General features: G+C 46.7%; 1 pseudogene; it reads left to right on the top strand.

Annotated features, from left to right (window-relative positions):
* The first annotated feature begins 163 nt into the window (after window positions 1-163).
* Window positions 164-16,199, top strand: LOC113835037 (annotated as a pseudogene).
* Window positions 16,200-16,603: the final 404 nt, after the last annotated feature.

Here is a 16,603-nt window from a genome sequence, read left to right as displayed (position 1 = left end):
CTTGGTTGGCTTAACCCATTGCACACTTGGATGGCTTCCTTCTGTGGCTGTCATAAGCAGTGTTGCTGTGGAGAACCTGTACCTGCCTCCTGCAGACCTGTGAGCCTGTGGGGACAGTCCTGGGGTTGCCCTCACTTGTGAAAGTGGGAGCCCAGGCAACACAATGGTGTGTGAGTATGGAGAGCGCTTATTCTCCCAGAGTGGGATTGAGCTCAGCCTGCAGGCAGAGGTGCCCCCACGGCAAGCACACGTGAGTGCATATCACAATATAGGAAGTCAGGGCCAAATGAACATGCTGGCTTCGCTCTCACAGTCTCCCATAAACTGGGTTTGAGTGAGAAATTTTACCCCCACCAAATAAATAAATAAACAAGTTCAAAATCAGCCTTGTATTTCGAGGCTCTGGGGACATCTGGGAGAATCCAGAGAGGGACCAGGAACAATGACCATTTCTTTGAAACCTCAGAAGGCAACAATAAGTCGCTCACGTGGGTGGCTTCCCTCTGTGACTGTCATAACCAGTGTTGCTGTGGAGAACCTGTGCCTGTCTCACCTCAACTAAAGGCCCTTAAGGAGCTCAGAGCTCTTAGGCATGGGCAAGACTCTGCTCAGTAGGAAGAGAAAGGCAGAAAAGAATGTATAGGAGAAGTTACTACAAAAAGGAAATATAAGACTATATCAACTATTTACTTACCCCTTCCCCAGGATGGTCCAAACCTGTCCATTACCTGTGACTGTTCAGTTGAGGTGTATCAGGGTCAACTGGGCAGCTTCGTGTCTGATTGATGCCTTGCAGGTCTGGGTAGGAAACGATACCCACATAGATAGAGATAAGCCAGGACAGGGACAGCTGTCCCCTTCTCCACAGGCTCTGGCTGCCCGTGCATGTCCCCACTGCCCATATATCCCATATATACCATCTCTGTACGGAGCAGTCTTAGCTTCTCCCTGTCACTTGCAGGTTGTGTACACCACTGTCAGCAGCCAGCAGCCAGCAGCCAGCAGCAGCCCCCCCCCCCGGGCCCCCCCCCGTTCTTGTTGCTTCATCTCTAGGGGCCATGAACAATTTTCAGTGTTTAATGTAGGCTTAATGTAGGCTTTCTTCTCTAGGCTTGGTTGTTATGTGTCTTGAAACCTGTTCTATGTGCCTAGTTACTAAGCCAGTAGGCTATAGAACTTTTAATCCTCCTGTCTCAGTTTCTCAAGTGCTGGGACCACCAGACTCTACTGAGTTTTAAAAATTGTCCTCTCCTTAGCTGGTGGGGTTTTTACCGTAAAACTGCACTAGAGCTGCCTCTTTGGAGGAAAGCCAGCCTAATCTCCTAGGAATGCAGAGCCATAGGAATTTGTTAAGAAAAATCCATCATTCATTTCAGAGATGTAAACAAACTCAAATTAGGCTACAGAAGCCGAGAAATTGACATATGGTTTGCCTGGAATATCTACTACCATCCCATCCTTTGCTACCTGGCTCCTGTCTGGAGCTTGTCCAAAGCTCTTCCCATAAATAATGCAGAAGAGGACTCCTTATGGGCTCTGAGTTAGCCAGCACCTGACTTTACAGGGTGGGAAAAGCCAGGTACTGCTCCTCATGGAGAAGTCTCAGGTCCTGATGGGGATAAGTTTCACCAACCAAGGGATACTGGTAGCATTATTTAATAAGACATTTTCTGGGTCCCAGAATAGGATCTTCTTCTTGTTCAGGACTCATCATCCTGGGTGGATGGAGCCATCACTAACTGGTCATTTGTCACAGATTTTACTGTGCTGAGGTTTCTTTCTAAAACCTTGTCCACTGCTAATACACAACTCCTTAATGTTTAGTAAAGGTGCAAAGTTCATGGGCATCACCACCATCTCATTTTAGAAAGTTTCTATGTGCTCGACTCCAGCCTTTGGGATCGTCGGCTAAACATTTCCTATCAACAGAATTCCAGGGTAAGTGGTATTTTTGCCTCTGTATTCTTTCACTTAGCAATGGTTTTTCTCAAATTCCATGCTGTCCAGGTGTCAGAAGCTCCTTTTATTACTGCAGAGTGATCTGTTGTTTGGATGCCACCCTGCCCTTTTTGTGAACAGTCATCATAGGTGAATGTTTGGGGCAGGGGAGATGGCTCCATGGTAAAGAGCACTGGCTGCTTTTCCAGAGGACCCAGGTTCAGTTCCTGGAAGCTCACAACCATCCTTAGTCCCAGCTCCAGAGGATGCAACTCCCTCTTTCGACCTTTGCAGGCATTGTACCTGGTACGCAGACCTACCTGCAGGCAAAACACTCTTACGCATAAAAACAAAAACAAAAAAATTTAAAGATAAAATTGTGACAAATGTAGTATAAATATTCAAATTTCAATTCAAAGTGAGTAACAACTCATTGTGAAAATTAGAATGAGTTTTTTGATGAGCTACGAAGAGGAAATTGACTTTTTTTTTTTTTTTTTTGGTTTTTCGAGGCAGGGTTTCTCTGTGTAGCTTTTGAACCTATCCTGGCACTCTCTCTGGAACTCACAGAGATCCGCCTGCCTTTGCCTCTCGAGTGCTGGGATTAAAGGCGTGCGCCACCAACGCACCATGGGTTACTTCCTTTCAAAGTCACTTTCTGAGTGAAAATGGAAACAATATGAGTTAAATCCCTCATTTCTGGCCTGGCAGTGGTGACGCACACCTTTAATTTCAGAACTCAGGAGGCAGAGACAAGCAGATCTCTGTGAGTTCAAGGCTAGCCTGTTCTACAGAGGGAGTTCCAGGACAGCCAGGGCTACACAGAGGAAACCCTGTCTGGAAAAAACAAACAAACAAAAAATCCCTGGCTTCTGGCTTGTTGATCAATGAGGGGCTTTAGCAGCAATCAGGTCTATTGGACATCACAGAGATGCCCAAGCCAAACAACAAACTTCCGTAAACTTTATATAAGAAATGTCTCTCAGGTAGACATCCTAGTAGATGAATTGCTGAGTTAGATGTAAATGATTGATCTTTATATGAAACTTCCAAACTACTCTCCATAGCAATGAAGAGTTGGTTTTTTTTTTTCCACATACTTACTGGCATTTGCAGTTACCTTTTAAAACACGTGTAGCTTATGGATGCAAAGTGAAAACCAGATACTTTAAAGAATATTGGGAGGGCTGGAGAGATGGCTCCGTGGTTAGAACCACTTGCTGCTCTTCCAGAGATCCTAAGTTTACCTCCCGGCTCACACACCAGGCAGCTCACAACCACAGAACTACCTGTAACTTCAGCTCCAAGGAACCTGATGCCCTCTTCTGAGGCTAACATACATACACTTTAAAAAAATACACCTTTGTAAAAACTTATAAGGAAGAACTTATTTGAGTTTACGGTTCCAGAGTGGTAGTTCACAATGATGGAGGAGGCATGGCAGCAGGGGGCTGGGGCCAGAAGCTGAGAGATCACGTTTCCAGCAATAGACAAGAGGTGGGGTCAGATGACAAGCTTGCAAAGCCTACTTCCGGTGACCTCCCCCCCCCCCCCCCCCCGCAAGGCTCTACCTCCAAAAGGTCTGATAACTGTCCAGTTATCTAGTTGCTTTTCTATTGCTCTGAAGCAACATGACTAAGGCAACTTATAAAGAAAGCATTTAATTGGGACTGGCATATACATTCAGAAGATTAGTCCATGATCAGCATGCAGGCAGGCAGGCAGGCAGGCAGGCTTTACATCCTGGTCCACAGTTGGGAGGCAGAAAGCAAGTCGGGGCCTAGAGTGGGCTTTTGAAACCTCAAACTCCACCCCCAGAGACATACTCATCTTTCCAAAACAGTTCCACCAAGCAGGGACCAGGCATTCAAACATATGTGCCTATGGGGGCGGGGCCAGTGCGCCTATGGGGGCGGGGCCAGTCTCATTCAAACTACCACAATAACTTTCCCAAGCATCACCACCAACTGGGGGCCAAGTGTTCAAGTACACGAGCCGATGGGGGACATTCTCATTCAAACCACCCACAGAGTAACTGACAGAGGGAACTCTCTGCCACTGTAAAACTACCAGCTGGTGGTATAAATGTGAGAACAGAAACAGCATAGCCTAACAACAGCGCTTGACACAGCTGCAAGTTTGGGCTTATGGGCCAACAGCCAAGAGACCCTGATTGTCACTGAAGGGGCTTACAAACTAAGGTACGAAACCTTCAGCAGAATTCTCAGAGGAGACAGTGCAACCCAAGGGGAAGTGCCCCACTCCAGGCTAATCACCTACCTCAGCCTGCTCATCAGCCTGGGCTGCCATTATGTCCACACTCCACTGCAGCCGGGGCGTCTACTTGACAAGGTGTCAGGGCTTGGCATCTAAACGGAGCCCCAGAATGATGAATGAATAACTGGCAAACTCCCAAGAGCCTCAACCGGTAACAGGTGGATAATTTGCAGTTCATTCATATTATTGCAATGCCTCTACCACAGCCATTAAAATGAGTGAGCTGGATTTCAGAATACTAAAATGAATTCATATCACTGCTGTTAACGCAGAGAAAGCCATTTACAGAGGCGGCATGAAGTGTGACGCGGACTTAGACAAAAGTGAAATACAGGGACATGTTCACACAGCAAAAGAAGGAACCTTCCAGTGGCCCCACCCACCCAGGAGCTGCCTTCCCTGGAGGGGGAGGAAGAGAAATGGTTGCAAAGTGGCAACTGGGGGAGGAATTCTACAGCTTCCGGTTTATTTTTCTTTATAATAAGTAAGTTCTAAATGTGTATGGTAAAAGTCGGGGATCTGGTGAATACCATGACAATAATGAGGACTTTGGGGATCACCTTCATTAGGAAAATTTTGAATTTGAAAAATAATAATGAAGCCAGAGGCAGACTTTGTCCTCTTCCATTGCTCTCCACCTTTTTTTGGGGGGGGGGGGTAAGGGTGTTGGATCAATTTGTACCAGGCCCTTTGCAATCATGAATTCCAATGACCCAAATGGGAAGCACACGCCCTGGTCACTGGACTACTGTGACCATTGCAAGCCTGTGATTGGTCCAAAGCTGAGGCCTTTTGGCTGATTAGTTCAAAATGAACAGCTGTGATTGGCCGAACAAGCGGCGTCAACTGGTCCAAACACTCCTGCTCAGACCCACTCAGGGAAGATGCTCCACCGGGCCTCCAGTCCTGGCACTTTGTCAGGCCTACCCCTCCCTGTGCTACTTTCCGTAGTGCATGCTGAGCCAGAAACCAGCAAAGGAATCCAACCCCAAAGTTCTACGGTCATAGACGTGTCTCAACAAGATTTTATATGTAGGTGTGCTGGGAATCCAAACTCAGGTCCCGGTGCTTGTAAAATGCACACTTTACCCACGGAGACATCACTCCTAGCCCTGCCTTTGATCTTACCAAGCCATCCCATCCACCTGGGGGATTGCCCTCCCGGGAGGACGATGCACCTGACCACCAGGGCGATCCTAATGGCGCCTATTGTCGATGCTCCCGCACGTCTCTTTAGGGCTGGACTCCCATATCCTGTTCCAGTAGAGACAGGGATGCTGAGACTGGGCCATGGCCAATTATTACAGGGTCTTTGGCAAGTGTGGTTGTCTAAGGGTACTTCTGAATTCTATCCATAAGACATCTATAGATGAAACTGTGTGTCCTGGAAGGCCCACTCACACAGAAAAGTCAAGTGACAAGTTGGAGAAGAGCCACTGACACAGGATGACCGAGACAAGTTGAGGGACACAAAACCAGCCCCAGAGTGAAATTAGCGGAGATCATGGAGGTCCCTAAGCAAAAGCAGCAGAAACACATGGACAGGAAAGGGAGAAGCACTAGTCACAGAGAGAAAAAAGAACAAAACTGGCTGACATTCTTAGAACAGACAAACAGCTTGCAGAATTGCAAGGGAAATGTCAAGGAGCCCCCAGAAGTTTGAGGACTCGGGTCAGACCTCTAGTAGACTCCCCAGTCTCCTTGTCTCTCCTGAGTGGTCCTTTGGGGGGGGTATCCTCCCTTGGATATTCCCCTCCCTCAGCTGTTGGGCTGGATGTTAGCAGATTGTGCATGACGTAACAGTTGCATCCAGGGCAGGAGTGTGAAGTAGATGATGGAATAGGGTGGGGCTTTATTGGTCTGCAGAAGAGCTCCAGAAAGGATCTCAGTGCCAGCATGCGCTATAATGATGGCCTCCACCAATGGCCAAGGGTCCTGGCACTCAAGACCTGCACAGGTGCTGTTGTGTCTCAGGGAGCCTCACACTGTTGTCTCCTCCTGCCTGCTCTTGAGGCTCACTGCAGTCAGCCCGTCACTCGAGTTTAAAGATCTGCCTTCGTACCATTTTTGTCCAGGTGGAACAGAAGAGCCCTTGGCCAGCTAACTGCTGGTCGTTTGTCATTCTGGGTACTCTTCACCATGATGGAAAGCTGACTGGTGCGCTCAGGCTCTGTAGTGAGCATTCCATGAATGCCTCTCCCTTCGTGGCTAAAATAGCTTCAGTTACTAAGTCAGAGGAGCCACACTTTAAGAGTTTAGAGTTTATGGGCAGGAAGGAGAGGCAGGCTGTCTCTACACAAAATGCATTTAAACACACACGTGTTTGTATAAACACCTATATTTTATAGGAAACTCTCTCTCTCTCTCTCTCTCTCTCTCTATATATATATATATATATATATATATATATATATATATTTGCAAAGACCTACATATGTACATATAAATCTTTACATGTCTTTAGTAAGAGAACAAATTCACTCCTGTGCACACCGATCTCTTCAAAGAGTTATTTTCTGCAGCTCGCTGGAACCAGGTGTTTCGGGCTTCTCTAGTCCCCTGCGAGTACTTGTGTGGGCAGCAGGTGGCGCTAGAGTCCTCGCCACTGTGCTGCTGTGTTTATGCCCAGCGTCCTTAGCTCTTGTCAGGACTGACCCAGGTGGGTGATTCGTTGCAGCAGATTCTTCATCGGTGGGCTTAGTGTGAAGAGAAGCGCCAGAAAGGAAACAAAAGGCTGCTCACCGATTCCCAAACCTGATTTAGGTGGGTAAAGGTCAGCAGACAAGGTCTGGGTCCAATCGGGATGGAATGGGGTGTACTTGCTAACTGTACAGCACTGGCTTTGCCTCCTGAATCCATCAGCACCAGCATCCAGGAGGGAATATTATGCCCTCACAAAGGGAAGGAAATGGGGTCCAGAGAGCAAACCTCTTCTAAAGAAACAGGAAGACAGTACCACAGAGATAGTTGCTTATCGGTGTGCCCCGATGTGCTATTCACAGTAGAAAGTAAATGGGAAACTGTCTACGTCGACAGAGGGGCAAAGGAGAACAAGGGGGACATGTGCAGCATTCAGTATTTATGTGAAAAGGTTAAGGAAATAAGTTTTTAAAAAAAGAGAGAGAGAAAGACTAAAGCAGCCAATGGCATAGAGGCAGAAGCTACCTCCACCTCCCAGGACAGCCCCAGAGCCTACAGGAAGCCGGGAAAGGAGAGAAGACAAGAGTCCCCATGGGAGTCCTTTGTTGCCAATGTTTCTCTCTCTTTTATCATCCCAGAGAGCAAAACAAACAAACAAGAGCAGAGCGGCCTGCGCTCCGGCACCTTGCTTTGGATATTGTGACCTAAGGATGTCCCTGCCTGTGGCCAGGTCCTTTTGTGGATGGTTGAAGGCAGGTGGTGCATGGTCGCGGAGGGGTGGTGACATGTGACTGAGAATGTGTGGGGAAGGCGCTTCCGGTGTCCCTTATGTCTGTCATAACAGCAGCTGAATGACATTATACTCGGACCTAAAATACCCCCCAGTGCTCATGTGCTGGAGCCCCGTAGCCTCATTGCAGCAGTGTCCAGACGTAAACTCTGGGAGCTGATTCGGTCTTGGGAGGACTCTGATCCCAGGAGTAGGTTAACTCATAGATGGAGGTGGAGCTTAAAGGCACTATGGAGAGGTGTTCAAAACATGGGAGGTCCAGGCCACAGGGAGGCAGCAGGGGCCATGTCCTTCCTGGGAGGAGATATTTTGTCCCCTCCCCCTTTACTTCATGATGAGCAGCTGTGGTTCTACCCATTCCCAATGTGCTGGTCAGCCCCACCCAAGCCCCTCACAAACGACTAAGCCAACCATGACAGAAGCCTCGGAAACCATGAGCCAAACGAGCCTTTCCTCCTGCAAACTGATTCATCGCAGGAACTTGTCATGGCAACGGAAGGCAACTTAACACACACCAGATCCAGGCCAACATGGTAAGTGAACAAGATTCCAAATTCAAGCTGTTGGATTTCAGAGAGGCCAGCATGGGGAGATTTTGAACTCTGATTTCTGTAGGATTCTGTGGCAAGGGGACTACTGGAGGGGAAACCCAAGGCGGTTTCCTGCAAAGCTCAGGGGACAGCAGATTCCTCCTAATCATCCGATCCAGGAAACACAAGCTTCTAGAAATACTAAGATGATACACCCTCCTCTGGCATCACTTAACCTAAATTAGCTATTTCTAGGAAACTGAGAAATAACTAGGGGACTGCCAGAGTCTTTTTCATTAAATCCGTGTGCTTGCCAGAAGTAAACAGGGGTCAAAACTGAATGAGACAAGTGCTAAGAATTGAATTATGCTAATTTTGATTGTAACAAAATCCAACAAGTTGTGGTTTGTATGATGAAGAAATAAGCATCAAGGCAGAATTTCATGACTGGTTTGTTAGGCATAAAGTTAATGGCCCCTGACTATGGAAGCTTTGTCCAAGTATCCAGGGCTGCTATGTTGCCTTGCAATTTGTAATAACTCTCCAAGGAGGCAGTGGGTTATTTATAACTTTGTTACCACATAGTCTAAATCATGCTGACACTGTTATGTCCTGGTTAGGGGAATGACTTACCCAGGATGGAGTATGTCTCTGATGGCTTCTAGAATGACCTTTCCAGACTCAGTGGCTGGCATTCCTTTCTCCCCGGCACTCCCTTCTCTGGGGGGCCATCCAGATGCTTTGTCTCGATGGACACACCCACTTATTTAGCACGCTGGTGGGAGGGGCTCTCCCCAGTTCTTATTTAACTGGTATGGGATTGCCATTTGAGATGAGCTCTCTGGTGTAACCTGCAGAATATGTGGACCACATTTCCTTCTGTCTCTGCCACACAAGGTCTTTCTGGGCTCATTAGACTCATCAAGAGTAGGAGAGTGCAAATAGGGACATGTCCAAGATCTCTTACTCCTTGCATTTCTAGGAGCACACAGACTTACATGCAATGTTCCATTATTTATCAATTAATTTTTAGACTTCACAAAGTTGTTTTTGGAGACAGGATCTCGTGTATTCCATCCTGGCTTTGACCTCACTGTGTAGCCAGAGATGACCTATCTCTGAGCCTCCTGCCTCCACCTCCCAAGTGCTGGGATTACAGGTCTATACTACCATGTCCTGTCTATGCAGTGCCGGGGATCAAAGCCAGGGCTGTGCACATGCTAGGCAAGCACTCCACCAACTGCACCCAGCTCTCGTCAAATATTCTGAAGGTGCATATATTTTAATGAGTTGTGCTCAACACTGAGAATTTGGTGCCCAAACACAGGACTGAATTTCCTGGAGTCTTGTAGGAAAGTTTCTGATAGAGGGTGTGGTGGTGCCAGGGACAATCAGAAGTAAAACAGAAGTCTGGGTTTGTGCCAGGTGCTCCGTGATGAAGCCTCAGCATTATCTAAAAACGGGGCTAAGAAGGTCTCGGCTTGCCAGACAGGTTACAGACAATATGTTCTGAATGAAAATCCCCAGGAAGATGCTAGCTTGAGATGCTTGATTAAGTGTGTGTGTGTGTGTGTGTGTGTGTGTGTGTGTGTGTGTGTGTGTGTTCCTGCGAGTGTCTGTGTGCTTTGTGGTAGGAACATGTGCACTGTGTGTGTGTTGTGTGTGTGTGTGTGTTGTGTGTGTGTGTGTTGTGTTTGGTTTTCGAGACAGGGTTTCTCTGTGTAGCTTTGGAGCCTATCCTGGCACTCGTTCTGGAGACCTGGCTGGCCTCAAACTCACAGAAATCTGCCTGCCTCTGCCTCCTGAGTGCTGGGATTAAAGGTGTGTGCCACCAATGCCCAGCTGTGTGTGTGTGTGTGTGTGTGTGTGTGTGTGTGTGTGATGAACATGTGACCTCTTCTTAAGAAAGGATCTTGCACTTAAGCTGGAGTTCATGGATTCAGCTGGGCTTGCTGGCCAGTGAGCCCCAGGGGTTTGCCTGTCTCTGCCCCCGAGCCCATCCTATATTGGATTTCAGACAGGGGTCACCACATCCAGCTTTTGTCTGGGTGCCAGAGATCTGACCTGGGGACCTCGTGCTTACACAGTAGGGGTCCTCGTGCTTATACAGTAGGGGTCCTCGTGCTCACACAGTAGGGGTCCTCGTGCTCACAGAGTAGGCACTTTACCAATGGAGCCATCTCCCAAACTGATGAGACCTCATCCAAGGAATGGCTCACTTCTACTTTATTCTTCGTCTATAAACTTAAATTTATTTTTAAAACTCATTTTTGGGCAATTAGTCAGCCTCCTGCATCAGTCAGCTCCTGGTGCTGTGATGAAACATTCCAGAGTGGACGGCTGCCTCCACAGACAGGTATTCTCTCCCAGTTCTGATGTTGGAAGTCTGAGGCCTATTCCTTGCCTACTAGATGTGTCTGCCCCCAGTTAGTCCTTCTGAGTCCTGATTTCTTCTGATCAATAACAGGATCCGGGCCCTTTCTAGGGACCTCATTTTTACTCCATACCTTTGAAGATCCCCTTAACTGCTAACACAACCACTTCTGAGACCGTATTAGAGGTTACAACCATAACAAATGAATGCTGGACAGGTTGGGACCAGGGGTGCAGAGGGGTGGGCTCGGTGCTCAATATAACCCACGGCATTCTACTCAAGTAATCAGGGGCCTCAATATAACCAATGACATTCTACTCAAGTAAAATGCTTTTGTCCAAATGTCATTTCCAAAGAATTTTAAGACAAAGGAGAAAATACGTTTTCTTTTGAAACTTTGGGAGCACCCCTGTCAAATTTAACTAGGTCAACCAGTAAGTCACTATGTATACCATATCTTCCTCAAGAGGACAGATGTTCAGTTGGAGCCTCTGGCTCATCCCTGTATGGTCTGGAAAGCCCCATTCTTTTCTCTGTCTCTCTGCAAACCCCACCCACTCAGTCTCCAAACAAAGGAAAGGTACCAAAAAGCCCAGTTCCACATTCTTGGTGACTATTGCAACTCCATCCCCTGATGGTGCCCAGCTACCCAAGTCGCTGCCTAAGCGCTCAGCTTTTGACCATACTTGGGCACAAACCCAGATGTGGCTGACAGAACATCACCCCTCACCTACAATCTATAAAATCATCCTGCCTTAGTTTGGGTGCGAGAATTCTCTGGCCTCCTTCTTGGAGGCCAGTGCACCTTGCTAGGGAGTTGCTTTGTTGAATATACCTGTTGTTACACTTTTTCAACTCAGCTTGATCTGACTTACTGTGTCTGTGGGGGTTGGCAAAGAAAACCTACTAACAGCCACTGTCACTGCCTATGTGTAATTGAACCAGTCAATTCAGATTTCTAGAAAGGACAACAGGAAGACTCCCAGGAATGTTTGCATGTTATCATCTATTATGTATTTCATGTTTTAATGAAAAGAAGTGAAACTGAACATTGTCGTGTCAGGCCATACTGCAGGTGTTTGTGAAATGAAGTGTGGCCCGACACCTGGACACAGGCTCCCTGTGCACACCTCACTGTTCCGGAGATGGACCATATAGGTGGGTCAGAGGAGAGGAAGCTCCATCCACACTGTTGCCATATTGTGGAGAGAAGGATGCTTGCTCTTTTAAAGGCACTTTTCATTGAATCTGAAAGTCACACATTGACATAAACAATTCTTCCTTTCCCAATTTCACTGAAAAGAAAATTATATTCTCTTAAATAAAAATGGCTCTCCAGACCAGAAATTCTCCCTTCTGACATCTGTCCAAAAATGTTCTTTCTGCCTTCACGGTCATGAATACCTGTTTAATGCCACCGCCCCCTCCTTCCTGCTGTCACATTGTCACAGGAGAAGCAAGTGTAAAGGAGGCCTTCCTCCTGAGAGCACTCAAGACAGCAATCCCTGTCAAGTGAGTTGCTGTATTAATGTCCCGGAGATGCAAACACTGACATGCCCCGCCACCAGGAAGCTCCAGTTTGCTTGGTTTGCAAAAAGCCATGCCTGCTCCATTGTTTTTTCCTTTTAAAAACCAGATCATGTGTATCTCAAGCTCACCTGGAACTTGTTATAAAGACAAAGATGGCCTTAAACTCTTGATCCTCCTGCCTCTGCCACCAGGTGCTAGGATTACAGGGTGTGCCCGGATTGTGGTTTCATTCTTTGGCTGTGATAAAAACACTCTGACCAAAAGCAACTTTATTTGCCTCACATGTCCAGGTCACAGTCCATGAAGGCATGGCAGAATGTCAAGGCAGGAACCATGGAGGGATGTTTCCACACCAGCAGGTTCATGCTCAACTAGCTTTCGTATACAGCCCAGGGTTACCTGCATAGGGAATGTCAGCCCCCGTGGTGGGCTGGGCCATCCTACATAAATTATGACATACCCACAGACCATCCTGACAACAACAATTGTTCAACCAAGAATATTCTCTTCAGGTAACTCTAGACTGTGTCAAGTTGGCAGTTTACACTAATTAGGGCAACCACGGTAACTAACTGTATGTGATGATGGGGCGTGTGCTGGGCAAGCCCTCCCTCAACCAAACTGTGTCTCCAGCTCATCTTGGTCGACCTTTTTTAGAGAAAGAAAGCCAGCAGCAGTCAGAGTTTATTCATTATTCTCAACAATTACACCTCACACAAGTGCTCTGCCTCAAGACCTTCTTCTACTAGACACAGCTGGGTGACAATGGCTAGACCACTGAAGCAGCTGTGCCTCTTTCTCCTACCCACAGGGTCAGAGTCTTGCTCTATAACCCGGGCTGGCCTGAAACTTATTAAGTAGCCCAGGTTGCCTAAGTGTCCTGGTGGGAATCATGGATGAAAGGGGGGTAAAAAGAAAAGCGTGTTTACTTGATTTTTTCCCTTCTTTTCTTGCTATTTTGGGAATCAAACCCAAGACTGCATACCTTCTAGTCGACCCATTCAGCATCTGCAGCTTGGAAAGTCAACTGTCCTCACTTCAGCTGACTCGGGAGAAAACACTAGTAGACTCCAATAAGTTAAGGTAGATGAAGTCATGCCTAGAACAGACGGTAAAGTACGACACCGAGGGAAACTCATAGTCACGTGCATAAATAAAACCAATTTCTAAAAGAAGTCGAGTATCCAAGAAAACCAAGAAAACTAAAAGTAAGAGACGAGTGAAAGATAAAAAAGAGACCTGCACTGGTTGAGTGCTTGCCTAAAGTCCAGTGCTTAAGAAAGAACAAAAGAAATGCCAGGTGAAAATCTCATCAAGGCTTTGTTAGCCAGACAGTGGTGGTGCATGCCTTTAGTCCCACCACTCAGGAGGCAGAGGCAGGTGGATCTCCTGAGTGTGAGGCCTGCCTGGATTACTAAGAGAGTTCCAGGGCAGCCAGAGCTACACAGTGATACCCTGCCTCAAACAAACAAAAAAGACTTAAGTTAAATGTAGATGTTTTAAGTACATCAATTAAAAGACAGAGATTGACAGGGTGGATTTAAAATTGGAACCCAGGGGCTGGAGAGAGGCTTAGCATTAAGACCCTATTAAGACCCTTGAGCAGAACCGAGTTGGGGCTAAGCTAGCAGAGCTCACAAGAGCCTATAACTCCATCTCCAGGAATGGAGTATAGGTGGGGCTACGAGATGAGGAGAATTCTGGGGAGAGGACGCAGAGAGAAGTCGCCAGGGCAGACACCATGTAACTGCTGAGGGAGCCAAATTCTCTGGTAAGATAAGACCACATAGAAATACGTAGATTAATAGAAATGGGTTAATAATTAAGAGAGAGCTAGCCAATAAGAAGCCCAAGCCATCGGCCAAACAGTTTAATAATTCATATAAGTCTCTGTGTGTTTATTTGGGGCTAAATGACTGGGACCAGGTGGAACAGAAACTCCTGCTACAATCTGGTGTCCTTGTCTGGCTTCTGTGGCACCTGTACTCACACAAGCTCATATCCCTGTCCCCCAAACACAAACACATAATTAAAAAATTAAAAAGCAAATCTTTTAATAACCCAGCTACGTAGTCTAGAAAAAGTCTCTTCATATATAATTGTAGCATGAATTCTAATTGGTCTTTTTTGTAATTTTTTTTATTAGTTCAAATTAGGAACAAGCTTGTTTCACATGCCAATCCCTTCTTTCTCTCCCTCCCCTCCCCCCACCCTCCCCCTACCTGACCTACCCCCACCCCATCCACCCTCCATTCCCCAGGCAGGGTAGGGCTCTCGATGGGGGCTCCCCAAAGTCCACCGCATCATCCTGGGCTGGGCCTAGGCCCTCCCCCATGTGTCCAGGCCGAGAGTGCATCCCTTCACGTGGGATGGGCTCTCAAAATCCCTTCTTACACCAGGGAAAAATACTAATCCACTACCAGGGGCCCCATAGAGTACAGAGGCCTCCTAATTGACATCCATGTTCAGGGGTCTGGATCAGACCAGACAGCAGTCTGGGGTCCATGTGCTCCCCCCTGTACAGGCCAGCTGTTTCTGTGGGTTTCACCAGCCTGGTACCGACCCCTTTGATATTCATTCCTCCCTCTCTGCAACTAAGTTCCAGAGTTCAGTTCAGTGTATATCTGTGGGTGTCTGCCTCTGCTTCCATCAGCCACTGGATGAGGGCTCTGAGGCTCGGGCGCCCATCGCAGGACCCTAATTGGTCTTAATAACAAAAACTCAGAGTCAGATATCAGGGGTGAAAGAAGGATCAGAGATGCAGAACAGCCAAACACTAGAGTCCTAACCTCTACCAATGCTCAGACCAAAGGGGCAATCCTGTCCTCAGTCTGCCTCCTCACACTGACTCAGTCTCTACGAATCCTCAGACTGCATGCTCAGACTGAATCCTCTGACTGCAGTGAGCTCCTGTCACCTCCCGCCTTACAGTCTTCTCTCTGCCCAGCCATATCACTGCTGTCTCCACCTCCCTAGTACTGGGATTAAAGGCCTGGGATCACCTTTGTGTGAGCTCTGTTACTCTTTTAGACAGATTCAGTCTCATGAAGCCCAGGGTGGCCTTAAACTCACAGAATCTATCTGCCTCTGTCTCTCAAGTGCTGGGATTAAAGGTGTGTGCCACCGCTGCCTGGCCTCTATAGCTAACTAGTGGCTTGACTCTGCACTCTGATCTTCAGGAAGCTTTATTTGTCAGATCACAAACAAAATATCATTACATATAATGATCTAGGTTGGAATTAAAAACAGAAAAGACATGAAAATATCAATTAAAGACAACAAATAATATCTGAGTTAATATAAGATAAACTGGACTGTAAGGCAAAGGAAATGTCAGGAGCAAAAAAAAAATGTTGCCTATGATTGAAAAGTTAATATAAAAGAAACAATAATCCTAATCATGAATAAACCAAACCAGACAGCTACAGAATTCATGACGAAAGCAATGAACAAAACTGAAGGAGGGGGCAGCTTAGGCACTTTGCAGAGCCGTTCCAGAGCGTGTTGGGGAAGCACTGACCCTGTAAGATAGGGATTTGTCTTTCATTTGACTGGATTTACAGTAGTTTCAGCAGTGTGCTGCAGTTTCCAGAATGTGCAAACAAACAGACAGACAAACAAACGGGTAACACACGCCAACGGCTGACAGGCATCGCCAGCACCTCCCAATGCTACATTTCACTTCCGAAGAACTCACTGTTGCTGGCATGACTTTTATAACTGTTGATCTGGATGGACATTCCCAAGCCCAAAGAATATGGAGAAACTACCTTTCTGCCACCAACAGCATTTCATTTCTGTGGGTTGTACAGACCATAAGAGACTGTTAGAATAAAAAAAAAAAAAAAAAAAAAAAAAAGAGCTTGAGTCACTAAGAACAGATGAAACCATTGCCAATGTGCCTGTGCTAATTCTTGGAAATAAGATTGCACACCTGAAGCCACGGTGAAGGAGGTTACAGTGAGAGATGGTTGGTTTATGTGGTCAGAGAACAGGAAAGGGCAGTGTGTAGCTGAAGGAGCTGAACGTCCTGCCTCTGGAAGTGTTTGTGGGCAGCGTGATGAATAGGCAGGGCTATGGAGAAGCCTTCGGCTGGATGATGGCGCAGTACATTGATTAGCAGAGACCCTGCTACTCACAGCCAAGCCTCCAAGATCCATCCCCAACATGCAGAACTTGAATTCAATAGACTTTTGTTGGTTTCAGAATAGGCACTTTTTAGATTATTAATATATCTACCTGAGTGGAAATTGCCAGCTGATTCACATAAGTTTGAATGTCACAATGTTAGCTGTCTAACTCCATACTGACGTTTTCTACAGTTTACATCAACCTGTCCCCAATTATAAAGATCACTTTCCCAGTGGTACCTTTGAAGCACTTTTTAACTGTGTGAAACTACACATATAAACTATATTTAAAAACTCAGTGTGAAGCTTGTATGTACTTCACGAAAATAGTTTTTCAGTTTTTGATTGCCACCTATCTTGTGTGAGGTTAAAATCCTACCAGTGACTGCAGGAT

This window comes from Cricetulus griseus, chromosome 3 (genome assembly GCF_003668045.3).
Source record: "Cricetulus griseus strain 17A/GY chromosome 3, alternate assembly CriGri-PICRH-1.0, whole genome shotgun sequence".
NCBI classification, from domain to species: Eukaryota; Metazoa; Chordata; class Mammalia; order Rodentia; family Cricetidae; genus Cricetulus; species Cricetulus griseus.
Note: the sequence above shows the minus strand (reverse complement) of the source record. Positions and strands in the feature narration are given on the sequence as shown.